Below are 27,382 nucleotides of genomic sequence, written 5' to 3' on the forward strand. Positions count from 1 at the left end.
AAAATATATTTTTTAAAGCCAGTTTAGAAGCCTTCATCAATGTTTGTGAATATGAATTATGAGCTGACTAGGTAATTTTACTCTTTCCCCAAAACATATTGATTTTTTATGTCATTATGATCCTTTTAATTTACTCTGGGGAAAGGAAGAGGGAAGGCCTTATTCAAATGAAAATTTTATGTTACATATGTAAGAGTCAGAAAATACTGATGAGTATTGTCCACATCTGTTATAACTTGATTAGTTCAGATATTTATGACACTATGAGTTTAAAGCAGTAAGGTTGTCTCTTGTTTAAAGAAATTGAGTGGTCAACTTATAAGTAATTGACTAAACAGCTTTTAGGCATACAAAACGTTATCTTGAGAGTTCATTTATTAGAACAGGAATCTGTGATGCACACATCTTGAGAGAGACTCATTTCCAAGAAAAGGAAAAATTTTGACCTTCTGACAGTCAGTGTATAAAAAAAACCAGCTGTTTTTCCCTGTGGGACTGACTAGCTTTTTTATGAAAATTTTAAGCATTCTACTTTCTTTTCACTGTAAACATTTCCAGCAATTTTTTGCATCTCCTTTCACCACCACCACTCTGGAAGTCTGAATCATTACTTGACTTGAATTTCCTGACAACCTCTACTTCAAAGTCAAAATTTTCCTGACTTTTACAAAGCTAAACTCCCTAATTTTTAATGTTCTGTAAAGCTATAGCTCCCTCTAAAAAGTCCATTCAGCTTCCGGAAATTAAAGTTTAGCCCTAAAGATGAATATGGTGTTTCTGGAGGCTGATCTCTTCCTCTGTATGCTTTCATATATATCTATATGTACAATTCTCAAGTCTTATAGTGCATAATTTGGAGATGTATTTATTCAAATACATTTCTATCCCATACATTTTTTTCACTTGGACACCAAAGAACAATTCTACATCTCACTTACTGAAAGTATCTACATATTTTCTGGACAACAGCCAAAGGGACCGCACAGTTCCCTTTTTTTATTGTCTTATCTACTTCACTGGCTTCCTTACACTATGAATGCTTAAAATTAATCCACTACCTGAACTGCCTTAAACTTTCAGCATATTCTGGATGTGCTCTCCCAAACCAACTGTAATGCTACTACTGTGTGAATGGTCAAGTTTCTAGTGCCATTCACCTAATAGTAGCTTTTGAAGGTTAATAGATTCATTTCTCATATAATTACAAAAAAATCTTTGAGAGAAGTGATGGTGATACAATCTTGCTAGCTTTGTATATTCTGATTACGTGAAAATGAAGTAGAAAATCTGTACTAAATATTAATTTTGAATGTTGATGGAAAGAATGAAAACTAATTTGCTATTACATTTCCTGCTTTTACATCAACACAAAATAAAGTCAGTCTTTGATCAAAAGAGCAAAATAACCTTTACCCTCCTTAATTACTGCAGAGAGATAGAATTCTAAGTACTTAGAAATTTTCAGAAAATGAAAGTAGATTGTCAGTAACAGATGATAATGCCACAAGCCTCATTTTCATTTTACCCAGAAACCGTACAAGAAGAAATGGTCACTATCCATCCTGAACACTAAGCCACACAGCTTGGTCCCTATTTAAGTTCTTCTGGTTGAGGTTTTCAGAGAAATTGAAAGGAATTTGGCAAAAAAAGTTAAAGCATGTTGAATTCTAGTGGGATATTGACACTTCACTCCATCTTTGAATATATCATCCCACAGATTATTTTTCTAGCTAGAAACTAGGAAGCCCCTGAAGTCAGAGAAAATTAGGAAAAGGATTACTCTCAGAGAGATTCCAGTATTTTGCAGGCTGCTATTTCAAATTAAGATAAAGAGAGGCTTGCTATATGACTTTCCCAATTTGTTGATTTTGTTATTGTTATAATTTATAACAATATATACATTATTTATATTATACAATATATACATTATTTATAACAATATAACATTTATAAATTGTTATAATTGCTTTCCCAATTTGTTGATTTTGCTTCTTTCTCTACTGCACTCTAGCCAGATTTTATTCATATCTCCTCCCTTTACAAAATCTGCTTGCATACTCAGCAGCCCTAGCAAGGAGAGCGTTGCGTCTGACCTTTCTAGGGCTACTGGGTGTGCAAGCAGATTTTGCCAGGCTGAAATTTCAACTGTCTTTGCTTCCTAGGAAGAGGTTAAACAAAATGAGAACCCCTGGAAGTCTACGTCATGGCCCTGAGGGAAAGAATAATCAAAACAATATCTTCATTAGGCTGCAGTACTCAGCAAGGAAAGAATGGAGCCATGCCACAAACACCAAGACTAATTTTGTGAGATCTTTATAAAGAGAGAAAAATCTCCTGAGTGATGTCTGAAAAGCAGCTGAAAGATCTAACTGTGCTGACATGGATGCATCCAATGCTTCACTATTGCTACTGGTATTATATGGCTTTTTTGTATAATTACTTTCAAAAGCAGTAGAACATGTTTTTACATATCAGAAAATATTTGAGGTACCTCTGGGCTATCATTGTTAGTATACTTTTGGAAGAAAAGTTACATCCTTTTTATCAAAGAGGGCCTTTAATTCTGTGATTTCAAAATCATCTTGATTTATCATATTTTCTTTACTTACTTTTCTCTTTATGTTCATCTAACTTAGGCTGGAAGATGAGAACAATATAGATGACAATATACTGATTATTTAAGAGAGCTTAGAGAGTTCTGCAAAGAGCAGTGTAAAAGCTGAATATAAAATCAGACAGAGACTAGAAGCCTGTTAGCAGAGTATGCAAAGATTATATGTGCTTGTTATCATACTGGTGGAAGAACAAATCAAGGACATCTTGTAGACTATGAAATAGCTGCAGTGGCTGTGCGCCAATCATGTCATAAACATGAACCTATAGAACCTGAACTGTCATTTATTTTATGTCAATTCAGATTCTTATTTATTTTCCAGACACAAATACAATGGAAACAATAAAAGGAAGACTCAACTACCAGAGGTCTCACCTCTATTTTGTATAATTTGCTGCTTAAAAGCTTACAGAGTAAAACATGTAAATATATGCAGACCTGAGAGTAAGACCTCAGTAAGGAAATTACAGAGTATGGCTGAGGAAACTATGGGCCATAAACAAGAAAAGCACTATGGCTGCTAAGCACCTAGGAACCTGCTATAAATTGTTGCAGAGGTTCTGCTTCAGTGGATTTAGTATTCTGGGAGAGGTAGGCTTTTGGCTACATGTGGTGGGAAATTCACTGGGGCAGGAGATCACCAGGATTCTCACTGCCCCTGTCCAGCTGCAGCTCTCAGTGCTATGAATGAGGGAACCTGTCAGAGTTATTACCCAATCCTGGCATGCATCTTTTCCTTTAAGGCAGCACAACTTGAAGAGAGAGATACTAGAAATCTCATAATGATGCTGCTGCTTATAAGATTTCCACTCCAGTGTTTCCAGTCTCAACGATTTCAGATAAGGCATGTAATAATTTCAAGTCAAATCCTCTGTTGATGTAAATTAGCCTAGGTCCAATGGAGTCAATTAAGATACCTTAGTTTTAAAGGATTTCTTTCTCCCTTAGCCTTGAGGTGTTTATTCACACCTTACTTTTGAGATTCAGAATATTTAAATTTAAATTTTGTATTAGTTCCTCTCATTAACAGAGTTGGGATAAAAAAAAGAATTGTGCATGCCTATGTGTTTGTTGGTGCTTACTGCATATTGTTTTGAAGGATATAGAAACAAAGGTAAAGAAGCTTAAAAGTCAAACAAAATGTACAGAACAAAAGGAGAGAAATATAGGGTCAGATGTTTGACTGAGCTTGGAACCTATTCAGATATCTACACCAAGTGGCCAGGTTTTCAAATACCCAGAAGAGTCAGTGATGGGAGTCATTCTTAAAAATTTGTTTCAATCAAAGCTGAAGTCAAGGAAATTAGGAAGGCACACTCCAGTCTGGGTCTGGAGGGAAACAGGAATAAACACCTTCTCACCCTCAATTTTTAAAGATTTTTTAGAATAATTCTTTATTACTGAACTCTATCACAGTTACCCATAGCACAGTTCCATTTTTCTGAGCCAAGATGATGAAAAATTATTTCTTTGGAGCTGACTCAGCATTCTTGTGCTGCACACCCCTATTTATAGGAGAGATAGCTATGGTCCTTTTTTTTGACTGGGAGATAACTCTTTTCTCTGCAGTCTCTGGTCAGACCTTTATGTCTTGCCATGCTTGTTTCTGTGTATTTCATCACAGGAAAGCATAAGTATATTTAATTCATAAAAAAGGTTCCAACAAATATGCCGCAACTTACCATAGGTGTGCTATGTTGAACCCACAGAAGAAATAGCCCTCAAAATAGCACCTCTTCCTACTCCTACCAGTAAAATATAGGAGAATCTGGACACTGCCAGCTCGCAGAAGACAGGTAAAATGGTACATTTATGTTAAACTTTCATGAATATTTAATTTTGGAGGTTGCCAACCTTTGCAAAAATACAACAGTAACCTATCAATTATGATTTGTAAACAGTTCCAGTGATGTCTTCTGACAGTCTAAGACAATAGCTCTTGGGAAGGTGTGAAATGGTATACTAATCACAGCATGATGCTAAATTTACAATCCAGTGATATTTTAAAAGTTAACAGCATTATTTGGTTAATGCTTAAAGAGAAAAGAGTAGCTTGTTGTGAAGATATGAACAACTAATAATTAGTAAGCCTAATTTGGGAGTACACAAAGCACTTCTTTTTTTCCTAGGAACAGTATTTCTGATGTGCACCTGACCCAATTCTTTAAAATTTTGAATTTTAATACACTGGACCAAGACTTTGTCAGCTCTCTTTGTGATGTCATGAAAATTGGCTGATTGGAAATCCCTTGTCCTAAACAAAACCTAGCTGAACAACCTGTTGAAGAAAAAGAAGGAACAATTGCTATTTGGTCAACCCATTGAAAACTAACATAAATTCTGAAATGATGTCTAAGGTAGCATAAAGACTCTGGTGGATGTCTTGAACATGTACATACTTATCTTCCATGTCTGGATCTTCTACAAAAGGGACAAGGGGAAATGGCCATAAATTGGAGTGCAGGCAGTTCGACATGCATATGCAAAGGAACTTCTTTACAGAAAGGTGATGGAGCACTGGAACAGGCTGCCCAGGGAGGTGGTAGATTCTCCTTCTCTGGAGATATTCAAAACCTGCCTGGACGTCTACCTGCGCAGCCTGCTGTAGGGCACCTGCTTTCCAGGGGGGCTGGACTCGATCATCTCTAAAGGTCCCTTACAACCCCTATAATTCTGTGATTCTGTGAAAAGGCTTTAGACCTCTCGTCTTGAAGAATAATTATTGCAATTCTCAATGAAACATCACAAGTAACACAGATTTTTTATTTAAATATACTGCACAAATATAAGGTGTAAGTACCATATAACACAGGTGAACCTATAAAATGCCTGAAAGCAGCAAGTTATGACCAAATGTGGGGAAGAGCAGTCTGTTGGATGTGACACAGTTAACAATCCTGATGAGCTTTACCAATAATGTTCAGACAAAATACTACTAACACAAGTATGATGTTGCCTATATGGGATAATGAAAATTTTTTTGCTTTCTATTAAAGGTAAAGTAAGGTTGTAGACTGTTCTTTTATAAGTCACTTTTGTTCTATAGATGTTTTACGTTTCATGCAATAAGAATGTGACTAATAAATTGCTTTGGTTTCTGTCACAGAAATGGAGAGAACATGATGTAATCAGCTGTGATTAATTTATTTCTTCTGAAATGGATTCTCTAAAATCTAGAACCTATTATAAAGATCCAGCGTTTTTGCAGAAAGTATACCATTTTTCTAAGGGGTCTGGATTCTCAGTGGACCAAAATGCAAGCCAATCAGACATTATACCAGGCATACAATTATAGGATATCTCCAAACAAAATCCTGCAAATCCTACCACACATTATACTGGACTCCTGCATATCTGAAATTCACTGTTTCCTGAACCACCTACCTACTGTAATCACAGTATTGTACAATGCGTGGGTGCACAGTGTTCAGCCTGCTGAGATCTATTTCATGACTCCCAGTGCGTACCAGATGCCTGACTGGTCGATTACTATATCTGTGTTCTCTTGCCTGTCACAGTGAGTAAGGGATTAATATATAGTTGTAGAATTTATGCTTGATTTTTTATCTTTTTTAGAAAAGGAAAAAGCAGAAATTTTCTTACTAAACTTTGTTCACTTTCAAACTATGATCTCATAACTACTTCCCTTTCAAAAAAAAAAATTTAATCATATCCTTATGCACCTATTCACAAGAATCAGAAATAATTTTCCCTATTTATTTTAGGGAGAAAAACATCTTATATAGAATATGGAATATAAAATAGTGAACCTCCCTAGACAGTTTATAATCACCTTCTGCAGTGTATCTCAGATTATATAGTCCAGGACCATTACTTTTGTTTAACATACATATACAACAATAGCAAGAGAATGTTCTAGCTGAAAAGTCAAAACCTTCAATAAGAGAAAAAATTATTAAGGTAAAGTACGCTATGCTAATTTGGCTTCCTTGCATACATTAAGATAAAGTCTTTAATAATAGGATGTCATCATATTTTTCCCTAGTACTGCTGCCTCATTCAGTTCACAGAATGGACGGATGCTCACTTAATAAGCAGTGATACAATAGAGTTTTTATTCTTATCATTCAGTGGATGGTCTCAACACTTATTTACTATCTATTATTCAGATCAGCCCCAGAATGTCAGACTAAGCATCATAAAATGAGAAACATACAAGTAGTAGCCAGTTTTACAAAACCTGAGTTTGGCAACAGAGACAGAAAGAGAAATATTTGGATCAGTTGCCTTATTTTTGAATTTTTTTTTTCATTTTCTTATTCATTACAAAATATACATACAGTAAATGAGCCATTCTGCAGAAAATAGGATCCTTAATAACTTAAACCTCAACCTCCCTAGAGTAGGGCTATCTACCACACTAAATTTATCTGATTCTTTAGACTCCATCAAGGAGTACTTGTGCTGCCAAGCTTTTCTGCTTTATGATTTCTTGTATACTGTATGAAGAACTGCCTTTAGGGCATCTCTAGGGCATCCTTACCTTTTGGACTTCTAAACTCGTCCCTTCTTTGAGAGTAAAGCTTACCAGTACAGTACACTGTATGGTACACAGCCCCATGGAAGCATAGCAGAAGACTTCACTGTTAATGACTGTATCATAAAACAGAAGCTTATTTGATTAACTAAAATTGCATAACTGATTTTGGACATGTCAGCAGGAGTGAGTAGTTTCATGAGGGCAGTTTTTATGAGGCTTCTGTGTACTTTTTCATTAGATAACAGAAAAACAAATGTCATCATATCACATCATACTAACATCAACGTTGGTCAGCTAGACATCTTTCTACCTACTCATCTCTCTCATCAACTTCTAGTGCAATGGTGGACCATGCTCCATTACCACTGAAAGATATTCTGCTATTCTTTTGTTTTCTTTTGCACTAGTAGGTGTTTGGCATGCTTTGGTTATTGTTCAATAAATATTTGCCATAAACAGAAAGCTGGTATGGCTCTAAAATTCTGAATTCACTTCTACGTTTTGGGAAATCACAGAGTCACGATCACAGATTTGTAAGTGTTGGAAGGGACTTCTGGAGAACACTTAGTCCAACGCCCTGTGAAAGCAAGTTCCCTGCAACAGGTTACATAGGAAAGCGTCCAAGCAGGTTTTGAATATCTCCAGAGAGGGATATGCTAGAGTTCTTCAGGGCTCAAACATTTCTGTCCATCTACCAAGCCTAATCTCTTCCTTGGTCTGTGTTTTCTCCTGTTTGTCACTATGCCAGACATCTGCTTACCACTTCTTCATCAACCCAGTGTCATCATCCTAGTCTCATCACCTTCAGAAATCCTGGCTTTCAGCAGGTCCTGCACATTTTATGTCAGTTCATCCTATTTATATACCGGCACCCTTTCTTTCATACTCTTCAAGCTATTTATTCCTGTATTGTCAACTAAATACAGGTTATTTTTGAAAAAAACATTGTGAAACAAGTTTCTCTCAAACCTAAAAACAACGAAGCTAGTCTTGCAAATCTTCTGGGGAAAAAAATATATATATATATGAATCCAGGTAAGACCATTTTCCAAGGAAAAGTTTACCCCAACATATTAATGCTTTGGCACAGTTCTAAACAACTGAAAAAAAAAGATTGTCTAAAAAGAAGCATCCCTTATACTTCAATAGCCAAGTCAGGAAATGACACTTTTCCTTTTACAAATGGATCTGTTTGTCTCTTCTGATTCAGCTCCCTGTGTCAGCTGTCACCAAAAGACCAGAAATTGGGCAAGCCTCCCCAGTTGTGAATTCCTCCAGTGTGGGCTGGTGCAGTGCCTGTCAATGGTGACCATGACAGTGCCAGATCACTACCAGGGAAGAAGGTAATGGTTGCAGCACTGCTGTCCTTTGGCTATTGACAAATCTTCCCACAGGTGCCAGTATAAACCAGTGCAGTGAAAAAAAACAGTCCTGGGGCTGCTTTCAAATATTTCCGATAAATTTAAGGTATTTACAAAGTAAAGGTACTGTTCTGGTTTTGTCAGTATTCCATATCATGGCAACATGCAACAGACTGTCTGATCTGTCTGATGCTTAAGCACAGTGCTGGGTGCACTTCCTGTGTGCTGTGCTTTCTAGAAGACAGCTATTACATGTGAGTTCCAGCTCTGGGAGGAGCTGGATGAGAAAGTTCTCTCGTCTTTTCCAGGAGGCCAGCCATGGAGTGTGTGCTGATAAAGGCTCAGACTGACTCTCTCTCTCCTCCAATTTATTTTTGGTTCATTTGAGTTATTATTCGTAATTATTCTGTATTATCTCACATTTCTTTTAATAAATTAGTTTCTTCTATCTTAATCAGGTTTCTTCCTCTTCCTTCCACCTCCCGCCTCCCCCACACTTCTCCCGAGGAAAGGGAGAAGGTGTCACGTGACTAACTCTTCTAACCACAACAGGCACCATTATCAGTTCATGTCTTGTCCATCAGTATGGAAGAAAATTTCTGGCTATTTCTTTTTCACTGGAAAATGTTTATCTGGAGAATTTCCAAATGAATGAATCTCACCGGTACCAAAGGTGGAACTCTTGGTCAAAATGGGCATAACTGTTCTATAATTTATACAGTTTTGAACACAGATTTACAAAAGGAGAAACTATTTTTGTTCTAATCCCTAATGCAGGAACAGGCAGGAACAGTGACCATTTGGTTCTGGTTCTGCTTTCCCACTTTTGTCCTCCCCACCTCATCCTGCATTGCAACAATATGACATAGAAAATGCTGGGAAGTCAAGCAAATCTTTCTACATGCTCCTGAGTTTACAGCATAAATGCACACACAAGATGCAGCATGACTAAACTGCTTTTAGATAAGGTAGCCACAGCAAAGGGCATCGCTCTCAAGCCAAAATAGTCAAGTCAGTGACAGACAAAACCCTTAGCTATCAGTCTCCAAAGTCACAGGTGGGTGTCCTAAAAATGATTCTTGTAGCACTTTTGAATTTTGTAAAAAATTGCCTGTGCACCAGAAGTACATGAAAATCTCAAGTATACCCCAGTGACCAAAAAAAAAAAAAAAAAAAAAAAAAAAAAAAAAAAAAAAAAAACCTGAAAACCAGAAAACCAGATAAAAGTTTTCTTTATATTCTACTTTTCATTGTTTGTTCCAGAAACAATAGCACCCAGAGTCATAGAATGACTTGGGTTGGAAAGGGCCCCAAGGATCATCAAGTTCCAAACTCCATGCCACAGGCAGGGCCACCTGTTGCAAGAGGGCATCGTGCTCCCTTGCGGCTGTGGTGAAAGAGGTGAGGACTCCTTCACTGGTGCAGAACAAAGGGGTTTATTGTAGGTGCTTAGAGCCTTATATACCCTCACAACACAACAGTTTTCCTGCACAACCAAGACTGGTTACATGTAAGGGCTAGGCGCCTTGTGGGTGTTTTACGTCTGGCTCAAGTTATTGTTGAGCTTTACCACCCATTAGCAATACAATGACCTTCCTTATCCCACAGCCACCAACTTCCAGATCTGTTACTAGACCAGGTTGCCCAGGACCCCATCCAACCTGGTCTTGAGCACCTCCAGGGATGGAGCATTCACAACCTCTCTGGACAGCCTGCGCCAGCACCTCACCACTTACTCCATGAAGAACTTCCCCTTGATATCCAATCTAAACCTCCCCTCTGTGAGCTTAAAACCATTCCCCCTTGTCCTATCACTATCTACCCAAGTGAAAAGTTGTTTCTCCTCCTTCTTACAATCCCCTTTTAAATACTGGAAAGCTACAATGAATGTCTCCTCACCACCTTCTCTTCTCTAGGCTGAAGAAGCCCAGATCCCTCAGCCTGTCTTCCCAGGGGAAGTGCTTCAGCCCTCTGATCACCTTCGTGACCCTTCTCTGGACCCCCTCCAACAGCTCCACATCTTTCCTGTATTGGGGGCCCCAGACCAGATGGGGCCTCGCAAAGGCAAAGCAGAGAGGGACATTTACCTCTCTGTCCCTGCTGGCTACCCCTCTTCTGATGCAGCCCAGGACAGCATTGGCCTTCTGAGCTGCAAGAGCGTACTGGTGGCTCATGTTCAGTTTTTCATCCACCAGAACCCAGCTTCAAGGGTGAAATGTCATAAAACTGCGTAACCCTAGTGTGTTATAACCCAAACAAGACCAGCCAGCAGCCACAAGTCATATCAAACACTCTGTGCTTGTCACCACAGGCAATACCAGCAAAACAAGCACAGTGGCCCAGCATTACATATACCTATCTTTTGGGACAAAGAGGCTTTAATGTGAGGCAGAGATTCCAGAGATGCTGAAATATGATAGCAGAAGATTTAGCCAGTGCCTTTTAATGGCTCTAGGATACCTATGAACCAGGAGAGACTGCTGGTTGTTTGCATAGATGGTCAGTAGCAACATTTCCACTAGAAGTACACACTATAAGTTCTACGACTGAAAATTGAATCAAACACTCTATAAGGGTCTGAAAGTATTGAATTCATACTACTTAATCAGCATTTTCACTTCTCCACTTGTTTCTTTAGAGGGTTTCTCTCTGTACTGTGTATCTTCCCTTCTGCTGTACCTATCCCATGGAGTAGTTTTCCAAGTGACTGGAAGGGGTTGAGCCAGGATCCACCCCTTCCCAGACTTCATTTAAGGATTGGCAGTGGAGGCAAGGGTATCTCTTGGGAGATTGCTGTATATGTGAGGCTTTCTGGAGGGAAGCAGTTTTTTTCCCTTATTTCTGTGCCCACAGCTGTTGCTTTCGAGCAAATCCTTGCTCACTGCAGCCTGGGATCTTGCTGTTCTGCTGTCAGTATTGTACTTTCCATTGTGTTACACCACTGCATTTAGACAATAGTTTCTCCTATTGCTCATTAGTTATGGGTCTGAGACACACGTACTCTTAGTGCAACAGATCCGTGGACCTTCAAGGCCTCACTGCAGAAGCTGGAGGACTGGATTTTTTTGTTGTTATGAATAGAGGTCAGCTTTGTATGTTATTTAAAGCTGTAATTCTGCATGTGATACATAGATTGAGCCTTAAACGTGTCTATTAGGGAAGTGTATCTGAACAGTTGGAAAGACACCAGTGGCACCATGTGAACTTTCCTTTACTGCAATACAGGAAGACTCTGATCTCAAGCAGATGACACAGAGATAGCATCTCCTAGATACAGAGAGTTGATCAAGGTAGGGTGTGTTCTAAAAAATGTAACACGGAGGATGCGATGCTGCAGAAACTGTGCTTTTTATTAGGCTCTAAACCCCTTCCTTTGAAATACCTCTGTCTCCTTTGAAAATATTTCTTATATAGTTACTTTTATGAAGTACGTACAGGTAAAGTGTACTTAAGTACATACCTGTGCTTGAGATGCCATGGATTACTTCACCTGTCATTTCAGAAGGGCATATCTTTGATATGCCCTGTGCCAAATCTGTCGGTCCCATGGGGATGATATAAAATGGCACTCGGAACTTGTGTTGAGGGGACCAATACCTGCTCCAGTTCTCCTGTTCTGAATGTCTTGTTTACTCCTCACAGAGTCAGGATGTGTTTCTGTGCATCCTTCTGGAGGACAGTATATTTAGAAGAAGAATCTGTCTCAGAAAGTTGGATACAAATGGCAATCTCTTTTAGCAGTATACATCCTTAAAAAAAGTGTAAAGCCAGACCATCACTTAGTGGTCCTGGAAAGAGGAATACTGATGTTATGTTTTGCTCTTTGCCTAATTTTTATTCAGTAGTCTGAAGAAGTAAGTAAATAAATAAATCCTCTTTTAAAGGATTTAGGACTTATATCTCATTTCCAAGGAGAGTGAGTAAACTTTTGAATAGATCCTCACTTAAACAAATTAATACTACTTCCTGTGACACACCGTGCTGTGCTTGTGTCGTTCTGCTTGATTGAAACAGCTGTTGAATTCACAGATGTTTTCCAAATTGATTACTTAAAGCTAATTCCAGCAATCTCTGCTCTCTTTTGCTGTTGTACCCTGGAGCTGTGCTACCAGAGCTCAGCCTTCTGGAGCTTCATGGGCTTTTACTTGTCATCTTCTTCTTCTTCTTCCTCCTCCTCCATGGCTGTCCATCCAGTTGAGCAGAAACAATACTCCTTAGCCCTGCTTTGGTATTCCTTGTCCTCATTCTGGTAATCAGTTGGTATTTAAAAGTCAGCAAGACCTTGCTGCCAAAGATATGTTAATCACAGTATCCTGAGTACTGACTATTATATAGATGTGTTAGTTTACTTGTTTGATTTTAATAAACAGCCAATAAATTTTACTGTCAATCATAAACAGCTAGTGACAACTGTGATGGGCAAAGAACCAACGCTTTTCAGTCTGAGGTCATCAGCCTTAAGTTTCTTGACAGAAAAGTTGAGTGTCCTGCCTTTACCAAGTCTTATTAATGGAATCACTCATAGAATCACAGAATCACCAAGGCTGGAAAAGACCATTAAGATCATTCAGTCCAACTGTCCACCTATCACCAGTATTTCCTTCTAAACCACGACCCTCAATACTTTTGATCTGTAGCAGCCTCCTTTGTCTTAGCTATTTATTATATATAATAATGTGGCCACAGCCACATAGCATGGATTTGTAAATACTGATTACAATGCTTATTCTCATGTATCGTACAGAAATGAATTAGGAGCTTGCTTTACAGAGGGGATGAGAATTCTCTCCCTTGAAAATCTTTCTGCAGCAATTAGCCTCTGAAGGCCTGGTCCTGAGAGATGCAAAATATCTTTGCTTTGCTCAGAAAAGAATTTTAAAGAGATGTTTAAAGTTAATCATATAATCGCAGCCAGTAAAAGTCAATTTGGTGTTCATCTTCTTAAACATATACATTCTTATTTTGGTTTATTGTGCTGGAGATCTTATAGTTTATATGAATGAGTTGCCTTGAGTAAATAAACATGCCTTGAGTAAAGTTGAAAACGTGAAAAACAAGGACCCTGATGATTAAAATGAACTCCACGATTTCTTCCATTCTTTTTTCACCTAGGAGAACATATCCTAATATTACCTCTAAGCTCCCCACTGCAGGTTTCCTAAACAAAAACAAAAACAAAACAAAACAAAAAAATCTTACCTATTTTGCGTAATTTAAAATACTTCAATAGCTGTTCTTCCACATCTCCTGTCTATTCAGTGCAAGTGAAAACCGTAAAATGAAGTTGAGTAATTCTGGCACTCAAAGAAAGTGCAAGGAGACACTTTTGAACAGCCAGAGGACACAAAAGCACTGCTATATTATACTCTTTGTCATTCCAAGTTTAACAATAAGTATATTAATCACCAGCACCACTGAAGTTTTGTGTGCAATTAGCATTTCAACGCCCTCTCCCTTTGCTGGGGTGGAGTGGTTTGCCTCCATTGTAAGCTGCTGCTAATTGTGGTGCAGGAATGGACAGTTCTATGATTGTGTTTTGGAAACTGGTGGTGGTTTAGTCGTTAGAGGCAAGCTCAAGTTTCTTTGTTTGTTTGTTTATTTGTTCCTGTGCTTGTACTTCTGCTGTGTTAACTCATGGAAATTGCTCAGGGACAGATTTAAATCAAAACAGACAGTTTCCATTTCTGCTCTGTAACTAGTAAGATTTGTTTAAAATGTGCTGCTGCTGGAACATAAGGCATGTCTGGAATGTTTGTTTATTTGCTGTTCTGAGCAAAGTGCCCTTTTGTAAGGAGACAGGGCTTTCTGCAGTGCAAATCTCCAGTGCCAGTGGCTGAGCCCCTTTAAATAATTATATAATAATTGTGGATTGGGATGGGTTATTCTATTTTTAAGTAATGATGTGTGTGTATTATTTAATTTGATGGCTTCAGATATTAACCTCATGTTTTACTTGTCTTTTAAAGACCTCCACAAATAACACAAGCACACATGTATTATGCCTCAGCGACTTGAAAATGTTTGTATTTCTTCTGTGCTGGGTATGTTTTGCTTACCCAGGCAGACAAGTCCTTTCTGGTTAATCCTACCCAGTTTTGTGACTTCCCCATCCCATGAGGATTTGGTGCATGGAGGTTATTTGTTCTATTAATCAGGAGGTTCCTAAATTCTAATCCTTGGTAAAGCACTGGATTGCCATCTGACCTTGGCAAGTCACTTGACCTCCTTTTGCCTCAGTCAATCCAGCTGGAAAATTGGGTAAAAAGCAGGAATTTATTGAAAAACAGATGCTGCATCTGAGATGAGCTTCCTTTTGCAAATAATAAAGCAAACCAAGAGAGACAGAAGGGGGAACATTTGCAAAATGCAACTTTCTGGACTTTTTTACTTATCTTAGTTACATTTTATACGTTCATGCCGAGTTTGAGGAAGCGGTGTACACTGGTGGATGAATGGCTGATGCAACGTCTATGCAAGGGGTTTTGCTGAACTTGAAAGACCACATATTTTTCATTTCATAATTTACATTGGCTTCTTCTTGATGTAGGAGGAATGAGGTAATGAAGGGCCTTGACATGGATATTGTATCTGACTGAGCCAGCAGTGTACCACAGACCTCATTCTCTGGCCTACTCTGCTTTACCGTTCCTGTGGGAAAACAAAACAAAACAAAAAGAAGAAAAATCAGTTAGCTCTTCTCTTCTCTTGGGGAGTCAAAAATGCATATTTCTGAACTGTGAACCCTGGGATGAAAGGGAAAGTCTATGCTTCTAAATTCTTCTCTTACTCTATTTGTTTTTCACTCTGTACAACTGCTAAGCAGTATACTTATGATGTAATTGCTGCTATTTACACAAATACATTACATTTCATTGGGGACTGCGGTGTCAAATGTCCTTCTTACAAATCTAAAAGAATCCTGACATTTTATATAGACAATAAAATTCAGCTCAATACAAATGCTTTTACTTGAAAGTGCAATATAGGGGCAACAGAGACTAACGCTGGGGTTTGACTGGAAATGACATCCCAGTAGAGAATAAGAGGTAATAGATAAGTAAGGAGTCATGATTAACTGATCATTTGCTCCTGCATATATTTAATACATTGCAAAAAAACTTCATCTGTTCATTTCTGTGCATTATGACAATTATTTGTGCTCTTATTTGATTTGTTCTTGTTTACTCTTCCAAAATTGTTTAATAACTTACAGCTCTGTATGCTTTCAGTGAGTTCATCATTACTATCAGCAATGGTTTTTAAGTCACGATACCTATTTAAGTGGTTAATGAGGGCTTAGAGATTGCTTGTATGGTAGAGTTTTTTGAAAATGAGATTCTCTACATCCTTAGAGTCATTTAGACTTGCAAACTTCAGTTCAAATACTGGAGACTCACCCAAAATGAAGTTAGAATAAAATGGTTGCACACTTTGAAAATCAGAGCTACCAAATTTCACAAAAATAATTGAGCAGAAATTCTCGTAGGTAAAAGAAGAAAAGAATAATTAAAGGGTATGATCCAATGTTCATATGATTTGGGGATATTTTGTTTTCTTTCTGCCATTTCTTCTATTGGTCCTTTAATCTTGGTGGCAAAGCCTCATATTTCTTCCTACTAATTCTCTCTGACAATAAGTTGGCGACCTTCCCTCTGAAAATATATTGGTGGTGTTTTAGGTCGACCTTACCCTTAGGGAGAAAAGTGGCATGGTAGGAGACTTTGTTTTTTGTCATAAAAAATTCAGAGAGGAATTTTTTTTTCTTTCATTCCGTAGGTAAAAATTTCTGTTTGTTTTGCACAGCACATATTACACACAAATTACACTTGTGACTGCATTCTGATATTCAGATTACCTTTCATGTGGCAGGTAATCTTTAATTGGTGAATGAATGGTATACTATGGCTTTGAATGGCATCTTCCACATCACCTTCACATAAAGCTCCACTGACTAAATACAAAATAAAGAATATTTCTGTCAGCTATCAGCATATACATGAAAGCATTAAGATAGATTGATAATCACCTAGACATTTTGGAAATAAATTTTTCATGGACTTAGGTTTTCTGATGAGATTAGTAGGTTCCAAAACTATAAAACTTGTTTTTATCTCAAGACAATAATCAATATGAATGAATGGAATATCTGCAGTTATTACTATTATTTTATAAAACCCAGTATTTCCAGTTTTTAAAAAGTAAGTTCCAGAATATAAATTCTGAGTAAAATGTGTCATTAAAAACCTCTCCTAACACAATTTTTAATTAAATTAGCAATGATTCTGTGGAAAACTATTATCTGTATCAGATGTCTGGTTAAGCTATGTTGTATACTATAGAAGAGCAAAGACAGGAACAATCTCTGCTTTTCTGAAGAATTTACATTCTAAAAAAAGAGAACAGATAGGGAGGGGAACAGATGCGTCTTTATTCCCTCCTCTGTCCCTTCTGATCCCTACCTATATCATTCTGCTCTGCCCAAATCTGCTTCCCTATCCAGCATTTCTCCCCTTCTCCGAATTCTAAATCCTCACTCACTCACTCACAAGTCATTCTGTGATTTCAGTTACATTCAGACTCCACACAACTGGATAACTGATGTGCACAGAATTACCTCCATCTCACTGAAAGTTGGCTCATTAAAGGCTTTCTCATATGTATGGGTTCTGGTGTTCTGGTACTGGATTTGTTGTGCAGACAAACCATACAGACAGAAGTCACGCCTTTCAACGTCCTTCTTTCTGTTCTCTGCCTCTTGTCTTCTTGCTCTAGTGCACTATTGGTGGCTCTTCTATTTTATTCAGTTTGCCCAGTGTCACTTACAGAGTATAATTTCCCAGTGGGTACTTGAGCCATCTGTTTTCACGTGTTTACAATATTTTTCTTCTTTCTACTGGCACCTATTACTCATTTTTATCATGTCTCTTCTTGACTGATGCTACTATTTTAAGAAGGGGATGTAGGAATGAAGATATGGACATGAATGGTTACTCTGTCTGTAAATAACATCAATGTTATCCATATGATGATTCGGAAATATTTTACATTTCTCAACTAAAACTAAAGGCTCAGACTTGCATTTTTAATTGATGCAGAGAGACCTAGAAATTGAATCACTGGGGAGGAAATTTGGGCATGGGAGGGAAGGGGGTGGAATTTTTGTTCACTGTCACCTTGCTTACTGCACTACTATTTCTTTCATATTTTATTTCTGAGATTTAGATGGTTGCTACTGATAATGTGTTCTAGTGAGTCAAATGAAAAACAGTTCAGGTTATTGTATTTAACCTGTACAGCATCTTTAAGTGAGAACTGAGGGTGTTTGACCCTATCTAGGTCAGGCTCTAAGGAATTAACCAAGCAGTGAACTCTAATACCCAGCTTGCCTGTCTTCCTGATAACATGACTGCATTCTCTGTGTAACTGCAGAGCATTCTGATAAAATTCACCTTGTACTTAGGACTAATCTCATAGGAGAAAAAAGAAAAAATCTACCTTGTTTTTCTATGGGGAAATATTTTATCTTTTCTTCTGTACATATGTAGAAAATGATGTTTTAGCAATGTCACTTTATAAAGAAAAATATTTTCTGTAATTGGTACCAGAATTATTTCATTAGGATTGCCTCCAACTATTTTTTAAAATTAATTTTATCAGTAATTAATATATACTTGATTATATCCATGTATAAAAACATATATGCATGCATTTCTTTTTCCATCAGGCAGAGTTCTCCATGAAGAGTCTGTAAATCATGTCGAGCTTCCTTCTTTTCCTCATCCTTTTTTTCTGTTTCTTGATCAAGCAAATAGTATGTCAGCTCAGGGAAAATCTTACTGTCTGTTTAAGTTAGAATTCTTCCACGTGCCTCTTAGACTGTCTCAGAGAGTTGATGGAGTTTGGGATCTTATTCTGCCTCCTTTCCTTTCCTGGTATATTTCTATTTCAAGTCTTACTGCTGGATAAAATGCTTGTATTTAGTGGCTCTGGCTCAAGCAGTTTCATCTCCTGTGAGAAAGATGAAGGCTTCATATAAGAAACAAGTAGATAATAGTTACCTTATGCCAGTCTCCTTTACGGCTTAATTTTAGGACCTCATGCAGTTCTCAGAGGGCTGATTGAGATAGCCATTAGATCAAGCCTATACAAACATCTACCAAGATACAAATACTGTTCAAAGTAAAAGGCTCACTCTTGTATTGTTGCTTTTATTAGGGTTATTGTTAGCATTCATATCCTTCTATTTTAAAAAAATCCCTTCTGCCACATCCTTAGAGAGCTGGACAGAAATTGGTTTTGTCCAGCACCCCAAATCTACTTGGAGTCAAACTGTAATGATTTTTGTGGCAACACCATGTAATAAATATAATAATGATTACACTGGCATATCTTGGATATCATGCTTTTCCCAGTGCTCTGGAGCCTGTGTATTCCTGGCAGTTCCCCTGTGCGGGAGGTAGTTTCTGTGTTGATGGATACCATGCAAATTGTTCTGTCTGAAGCAGCTCTTGCACAATCAACCTATCTGAGAGGAGAAAAAAAATGGATACCCTCTGCCTATGTAATGTTGTCAATCAAGCCACACCTAAATACCGGTAGGAGACTGAAAGTTTGGGGAATTGTTGTTTTTGGCTGGCAACCACTATGCAGAATACAGCCAGAGCCTGAGCTCACTGGCACACTTAAATCCAAAACTCATGTGAAATGTTTTACCTCCTCCAGGTTTACACCAAACCAGTAACCGGAATGACCTAACTGCACATCTGACCGTCTAAGAAAATAAAAAGCACGCTAAAATTGTTTCCATAAGTTCACATGAAATTCTAAGTACTCTCTGCTTTGCATACTTTTCATTAGTATTTACAACTATTTAAAGAAAGCTACCAGTGTTGTCAAAGCAAATTAGATTGTTCTTTGAAAATCAGTCTTCCTTTTTTTTTTTTCAGGTGTATACTGTATATCCTCACATGTTTTTTGCCACTGATGATTTGACACGTTTTTATCTCCATGAACAACAAAGCCATGTATAATTCCATGCAATTGTCTTTTAAGATATGAAGGGAAAAAAAACCCTAATTTACAACACAAATATATTAGGTTTTTATATAAAAAGCATCACATGTATTGATCAAAATGACTTTCTTTACAATATTTGATGCTCAAAAGAGAACTAATTGTATTACATGTTATAAGTGTACATTATCCCATTCAAGCTGTGCCAAACAGGAAAATTGACAAGTAAGCATCTACACTGGAGTTACATACCTCCATGTTGTAATCAGATAACAGAGTCTATATGCTCAAGCAATATTATTCTAAAGGACCTTTTCAGAAGCTGCCTAAGAGGATTCTGGTATATCTTTATTAATCTTTACGTAGATTAAAAATATCTTCAATGTATACCTTGCAGTTTTGTAGCTCCTAGTTTCCAAATATATTTGTTAAGGCTGGGAAGTCTTGGCACATAATGAAACTTACTCGTATAATTCAAAAACCTAAAGTAGGACAGTTAATCTAAAACACATCCATACATACTTATAAACAGAACAGGATGAAAACAAAATTGTCATGTATGCATACACAGCATATATATTCAGTAATAAACTCTTCCTAATCAGTTGTGCACTTTATAAAACAATGTAAGAGAAATGACAATGCTGTCATTTGTATATTCTCCCTCAGTTCTCTAATGGAAAGCTTTTTTTTCCCTTGCCAACTCATTCCTGACAATGTTAATGATTCACTATAAAGCAGCTTCTGTGCTATGATTTGTGACATTCAGACTGGTTAGATGGGAGGACTAGGCAGGTTTCTGGGGAGTGTTTTGGATGCAGAAATGCCTTGAAGATAGCACTTTATTATATTGAGGACAAGTATGACATCCCACTTCAAGGAAAAGGCCCCTATACATATTGAGAAGGGATTTCTATGGTTTAAGTGGGGAGGAGAAGGTTAGTTTAAAAGAATGCCTCTGTGTTTTTTGAGACGACATAAAGATAGGAGGTAGAGAAATGGAGGCAGGAGGCAGAAGGATTATGGATAATGGAAGAATTTTGCCTGAGGGTATGTGCCTGCTTTGCCTATTCCTGTATAACTAGAATATTTATAATTCAAATACTTATCTTTAATAATTAAAAACCAAGGAATATTAAAGACAAAAGGTAGAGAATATTATGTACACATATGTAGGCATCATGCATTAAATCCCTACAGTTGAAAAATATAGCAAGAGGTAGATTTAAAGGAGGTTAAAAAAGTGAATATTTTAAAATGTCTTGAAAAAAGAATTTCTAATTCACTCCAGTTCTGCCAGAAGTGATACCCCTTACTTCTTATTTCTACACATAACTAGTCATGGGGACAGCTACTAAAAATACACTGCATGGTGGCTTGACATCAGCACATCAACAATTAAAAAGTAGATACAAATATTTCAGGTTTTCACAACCTTAAAAGTTTTCCTCATGATTTATAAAAACATTGGATTTGCTAGAGCAATTGCATTTTGCTTTTACAGGACGCTTAGTTACATAGCTTAAGTAAGCTGCTAGTTGCAACAGAATGCAATATTCTACCACATTCGGTAACACTCTCTGATCTGCTTTTCACAGACAGCAAAGAAACAAAGAAAAACAGCCATTGCTGTGGATAGAAAAGAGTGTTTGAAAAGAGAAAGAGACCTCAAATATGCCCCTAGGTATTATAAAGCTGTCAATTACTAGCAGAAAAACAATACAAAGGCTGCAACAAATAATTTATAAAGTGAAAACTATGCAAACAAATAATAACAAATATTAATCTGTTAACTTTTAACGATTCTAGAGATGCCATTTCCAACATTAGAATTTGTGCTGTAGTCAAAAATATTTCAGAAACAGAACGCTTGGAAACAAAAACATGAGAAAATCAAAGATTCAAACCAAATTGTTCACTAAGGGCAAAGTAGCTCAATTTTGAAGCATGTTGCCTTTATGAAAGTGAATTTATAGATGATGGCTTAAACTAATGCTTGAAAATCAGAGGTGTTAATATTTACACCTTTGCTCATTATGGCAAGGAGAAGATTAATGGAGAATTAAACATTCACGTCTCTTTGCTTCTACATCAAACAGCGTAATCCCTGGCTGAACATTAACTCAACCTGACAATAATAAGAAACTCCTCCTCTATGTATATACAGACATCTATGTATATTATATTATATGTAATGTTAGCTTTAAAATAGATATTAAAACACCTGATTACAAAATTATTATACTTGAGCTATGCTGATATCAAACTGGTGAATAAAACCAGTGAAATCATTGGTCTGAATTGAGGAACCTGTTTGTAATCTAAAAATATATCAGAAAAAGTAGTGAAATGCTATTGTTGAAATATAAGTGCATCCTATATAATTTATTTCACTGTCCCCTGCAGGTTTACATTGACCATAATATTGAATTGTGGCTTTTAAGAGATGCCTGAAATATTGCAGATCAAATAAAGACCCACAAAGGTCGCTGCTTTTAAAGTACAGACATCCAAACAACTTTTATTTTTTTATTTATTTTTTCCAAAAGATGTCAATTGTTTTCTCTTAAGACATGAACTGCAACCTATGTGAGTCAATGAAGGGCTCTCATTGACTTCACTCAGTTTTAGGTTTGGCTCATGGGAGAGAGAACAAGGAGAAATACTTCTACATCGTGGCCACTAAAGCAGCATGATTTTCACCTAAAAGACTGTAAGTCCTGAAGTTGTCTGGAAAGGCCTTTATAGCTAATATGGTAACATAATGCCATCTTCATTATCTGTTCAATCCCAAAGTGGCGAAGTTCTTCTATGTATTTGTGGCCTGCTACACAGCATGCACTGTTACTGAAATTAATTTAATAGTAACTATCCCTTCATGGACTGGACCCAGGACAGTGAGTTTGTAGTGCAGTACAGGTAACCTGCATACATCCTTCCTCCTTGCATCCACTGTGGCACTGGCTCAAGGCAAGCAAAGGATAGATTGGCTGCTTCTGTCTGTGCCCACATCCTGTCAACATTGGCTGGTGATGATGAGTAATAGATGGGAAAGATATGTAATGCTTAGTTAATTATGTTTGACTGCTGTGCTCATCTTTTAAAGCTTATTTTTGCTATATACAAGTTAAAGTTTTGGTAATTATTGTCTTTTATTTCTGGAGAGTGCTTATGTAAAGAGGACCTGCTGAAAACAGTTTTATGTTAGTTTATCCAAACGCAGTTACTGCCTGCTTATGGGCTTTATAGTAGGGGAGTGGTGTTCTTAGAGGTTTTTACTTTAAATTAAACTCTATTTCTTAACATATGCATGTCAGTCCATCTGAAAGGCCATTATTACTAAGGAAAGGAAAAGGTAATGTGACAAATTGATACAGATCAATATAATAGCTCTACAGATGAAATGCTGTTAGACCTCACCCTTCCACCCAAACACCCAAACAGAGCCCAGTTCTCTCTCCTAAATTTGTATCTGCCTATGGAATATTTTCATTATTCTTTTTGTGCTTCATGCCACCTTCTTCTTCCACCCACAGTGTTAGAGCTAGTCCTCCTTCTTTCCTGGTGCTTTTGCAAATATGTCATCATCCAAATTAATGTCAGTGCTCAGCTTCATCCCCATGGTCACTCCAACATGTATCTACCAATTCAAGAAAAGAGAATTTAAGAAATGTTGAAGTAAAAAGAAGGTTAAGTCCAAACTCACTCTTCTTTTTTGTCAATGTTGTTTTAATTAGCCAAAATATTAGGGACTCGATGAGAGTAGAAGATGCATAATGAAAAACAAAAGAAACTGAACCTACATCAGCATGTATGTGGGAGGTATGCAAGAGATGGGTAGTGTATCAGTGACCAGAGTAGACATGTAGGTTACCAACCAGCTGACGAGACTGACCTGTTTGGATGCTTGAAAATCATTTCTGTCCAGAACATGAAAAAGGGAAACTCTAAGAAACTGCTTAGCCAGACAGTCAGTATAGAACAAAGTTGACTTTACCAGAGCCACATAAGATTTCGGTGAAATGACAAGGCAGGAATATGAGTAAGGCACTGTGATGTCTATGGACTTCAGCACAGACTCCATGGTTTATATTCTGAATAATTTCAAACTTTGCTAGGAAGATTATTGCTATTCACAAAATTCTGTATTTTTTCCTGCTAGACTCACCACCATGTGCAGTATTTGGCTCCACGAATCTTTTTCCATACTTGATGACCTCTTTGTAACATATATTTAAAATAGACAAGGAAGAGTTAACAAGTTATTTATAAAAGTTAATTGCATATCTTCTGCTTGAAGACCAACTCTTAAATATCTTCTATAATAGTAGCATGGAAAACATCTTTAAAATTAGATTATTACAGGCGTACTAATTGTCTGCCTATGTGAATTCTCCCAGAATTCTCTGACAGATTCATTCAGTATATCTTCTAGATAACCCAGAGCAGGAGACTGACCCTATGAGGATGTGAACAAGCCTGTGCTGAACTGGCTGCAATCTGTTCCTGAAATTCCTCTTCAGAATTATCCCATCTTTTCCTGCATATCACTCAACTGCATATAGAACAGGTCACAGGTATAGCGAGCTCTTTGTCAAGGCATACCCAGATATGTCAGGACACAGACATCCAAAATAGACAGATAAGCAGAGTTCACAGGCTGGGTGACTCTGCGTGCACAGGTAGGTTGCTGCACACTGGAGCTGCATCCACAGTTTCACAGTATAGCTGCTGGGAATGTTTGATCTACACTCAGCAATGCAGTTTAGTCCAGTAGTGGGCTAAATGCCACCAGTTGCTTTCATGTGGCCTAGCAATAGTCTAAATTTTTATGCTAAATCATACTTATATGAATAACCCCTCCAGGGTTATGAACAAGAATCCTGGTATGCTGCTCTGGTAATCCAACTGCAAGGGAGAAGGGAATCTTGGGTTTGGCAGAGAAAACATAAATTTACTGTGTCTGTACTTGAACACTGTTCATGAGAACTGAAAGATTAAATGGGAAGCAGGGAGCAAATACTATGTCTATAAAATTCTGGAAAATAAGGAAATAGAGAGTTAGCAAGTAGAGGGTCCAGAATGTACAAGAAGAGGTAACTGTAAACAGTTACTAATCAGCTATTTAAATGTTATTAAAGCTATGCCAAGCAAACTTCATTCAAGCTGCAAAATGAATGCAATGAATCCATACTTTCAGGGATCTGGTCTGTTCAGACTTAGTGTATATTACTGGGGTATGTATAAAGGTAGATGATAGAAGGATATGGATACTATGTATGTGTAGACAGACCCTCAGTTCATACACCCAATATTATGCCAGAAACCACCGATGTCTAGAATGAAAATGAAGGAAATTGGCAGGACATCATGGATTCCAAGATATTTATAAACTTGGAAAGCTTTAACAATGTAAAGCTGTCTTAAGATGGAGCCAACTACTGAGAATGCTGGCAGCCTGGAAGCTAAAAAGCTCTGTATGTTCATCTATAGATATGTTTGAGCATGTTTCAACATATTTGTGCTTCTCTTGTAATATACTAAAACTCTGAGCATATCCCTCAACCTTTCAAGAGCCAAGTTCTTTACTGCTTACTGGGGTATTAGATTTCTGTTTGTCCTTTTCATCATCCCACCCCCAAGCTCTTTATTATTTCCGTGCTTTTCATGTAGAAATTGAAATGACTTAAATAAAAATCTGTATGTTGACCAACAGAACATAATTATTTCACAACTTCTTCATGACATTTTCTTGGTAAAAAGAAAAAAAAACTCCAAGCTTTTAATGCTTTTAATGAAAATTCTTTAATGTTATTGTGTTCTATATTGCATTTAATCTAACTTCTAAAAATAATATGGAAGAAGACAACTTGGTAGTTGTGGAAGCCCATCCAACAGATAGCATACAGACACATGTTTGTGGTCTTCCATGTTGAGGTAAACCAGTTGAAAAAGCTGGGAAGGCTTTACATTAGTACCAAAAAGGATGTTGCCCACAGCTAGAACACTGTGTATATGCTCAGACATGTAATTTACATTCAAAACAGTATGTGTGCAAAGAAATAAGGCACCAAGAGACATGTAAAAAAATTAAAATATTTAGTTGCCTGATTGCCAATGCAGGTCTGAGTAACAAACAAAATATTTTAGATATATTAACACATAAAGAGGATTTATATATGATTGATACAGTATCTAATAGAATGGTTCATATCCCTGAAATGTCAAAACCACTGGCTATACCCTGTGAGGGAAGAAAGGGAGACTAAGGGACAGGCAGTGTATATTGTACACTGAAGATAGCATTATCTACTCTAAAATTATTGACAAAGTAGGAAAAAAGGAACTTGAAATGCTTATTGATCAACATATTAAATGATAAATCATGAGATGGAGCGGTGGTGCAAGAGTCAGCAATAGGCTACCAGATTTAATTTAGGAAGAGAATGAACAGCTGTTTAAAAATCTATTTGAGATGGCTAGGTGGAAAAATTGCATTGTGGAGGATGCTAATCAGGAGTTATGTGCAGGAAATTTTACCCTGTAAAATATCCTTGGAGTTTCTGTAATCTCTGGGTAACTTTCTAATTAGGAAAATGTTTAAAGAAATTCACAAAAGTTTCAGAAGAGGCTTTGTTCTTCTGATTTGCTGGCAGCTATCAAGGTAGTTGTGGATACAATCTAACTTCATTTTTATGTGCAAACAAACTACAGTCCCATCCGGTAGTAAAACAGCCAGCAGCCTTTCAGGAGTGATATATCAGCCTGTATTTTTATTTCCATCTTGTCTTGTCTCTGTTTGAGTTAGGGGCTCCCAGCTCATAGGATTTCAGAACTCAGTAGGAACTAAGAACTGAGAAACGCTACCTTTCTTGAGATCTCATGGCTCATCGCTCATGGCACAGGACCAGCCCTGCTATGTGACATTCAAACCTTCTCCATTTATCACTCACGCTGAGGGAGGCTGACCCCTGGTGCACTAGATATATACATATATACAGCCAAAACCAGCTTTGAGTGGTTTGAGAGGAATATAGCATTTAAAAGACAGATTTAAGTGATATTTGGGAACTATTTATAAGTGCCTTATAGAGGGGGAAAAAAAAAGATGTTTAGCCATAAAACAAAATTGAAGCCTTGTTTCAAAACAGAATGCTGTCCCAATCAGGAGCAAATATTTTGAAATGAGTAAATAAGGGGGAAAAACGCACTGATTATTGTGAATAAAAACCAACAGTAGAATGCAAATAACTGCAAGATCTAAAAAAATAGTGTTCAGAAAAATAAAAGAAAATAGTACATATCAGTGGCAGAAGTCTACTATGTAACAAATATAAAATTATTAGTCTGCAGCAGAAGAAGCTTTCAAAAACATTTGTGTTCTAGAAAGATGATACATTCATATTTCACAGAATAGACAAAATATTTTCCACTGGTAACAAGTAGGGGGAAAGTTAAATAGCAGCTATTAAATATTTCTAGATGCGTAGAAATAAGTACGTTTATGCCAAAAAATGTTGGCTAAGAGACTCCTTGAGGTACTATTGTTGACTTTTAACAAATCTTGAGAAGTTAATAATGTGCCAACATTTTATAAGAAAAAGTCTACAAGGCTCTAGCCTATCCAGCTGACATGGATCGTGAACTATTAATAGTAATAATGTGGTGTAATAAGTGAAAAATTGAAGGTGATTTCATAATGTAAAGCAATGTGGTTGTGTGAAAAACAATCCTCATCTTGATTTGTGATGGTATCAAGATATGATTGTTAAATAGACCTGCATCTCTTTTAGTCAGAGTAAAAATCAATCTATCTGTTTGCTTAGAGAAGATAAAATATAACAGATTACTTGGTTACAGTCTTTAAGGGACAGCATGAAAAGGATATACTTA

This window comes from Gallus gallus, chromosome 5 (assembly GCF_016699485.2).
Source record: "Gallus gallus isolate bGalGal1 chromosome 5, bGalGal1.mat.broiler.GRCg7b, whole genome shotgun sequence".
NCBI lineage: Eukaryota > Metazoa > Chordata > Aves > Galliformes > Phasianidae > Gallus > Gallus gallus.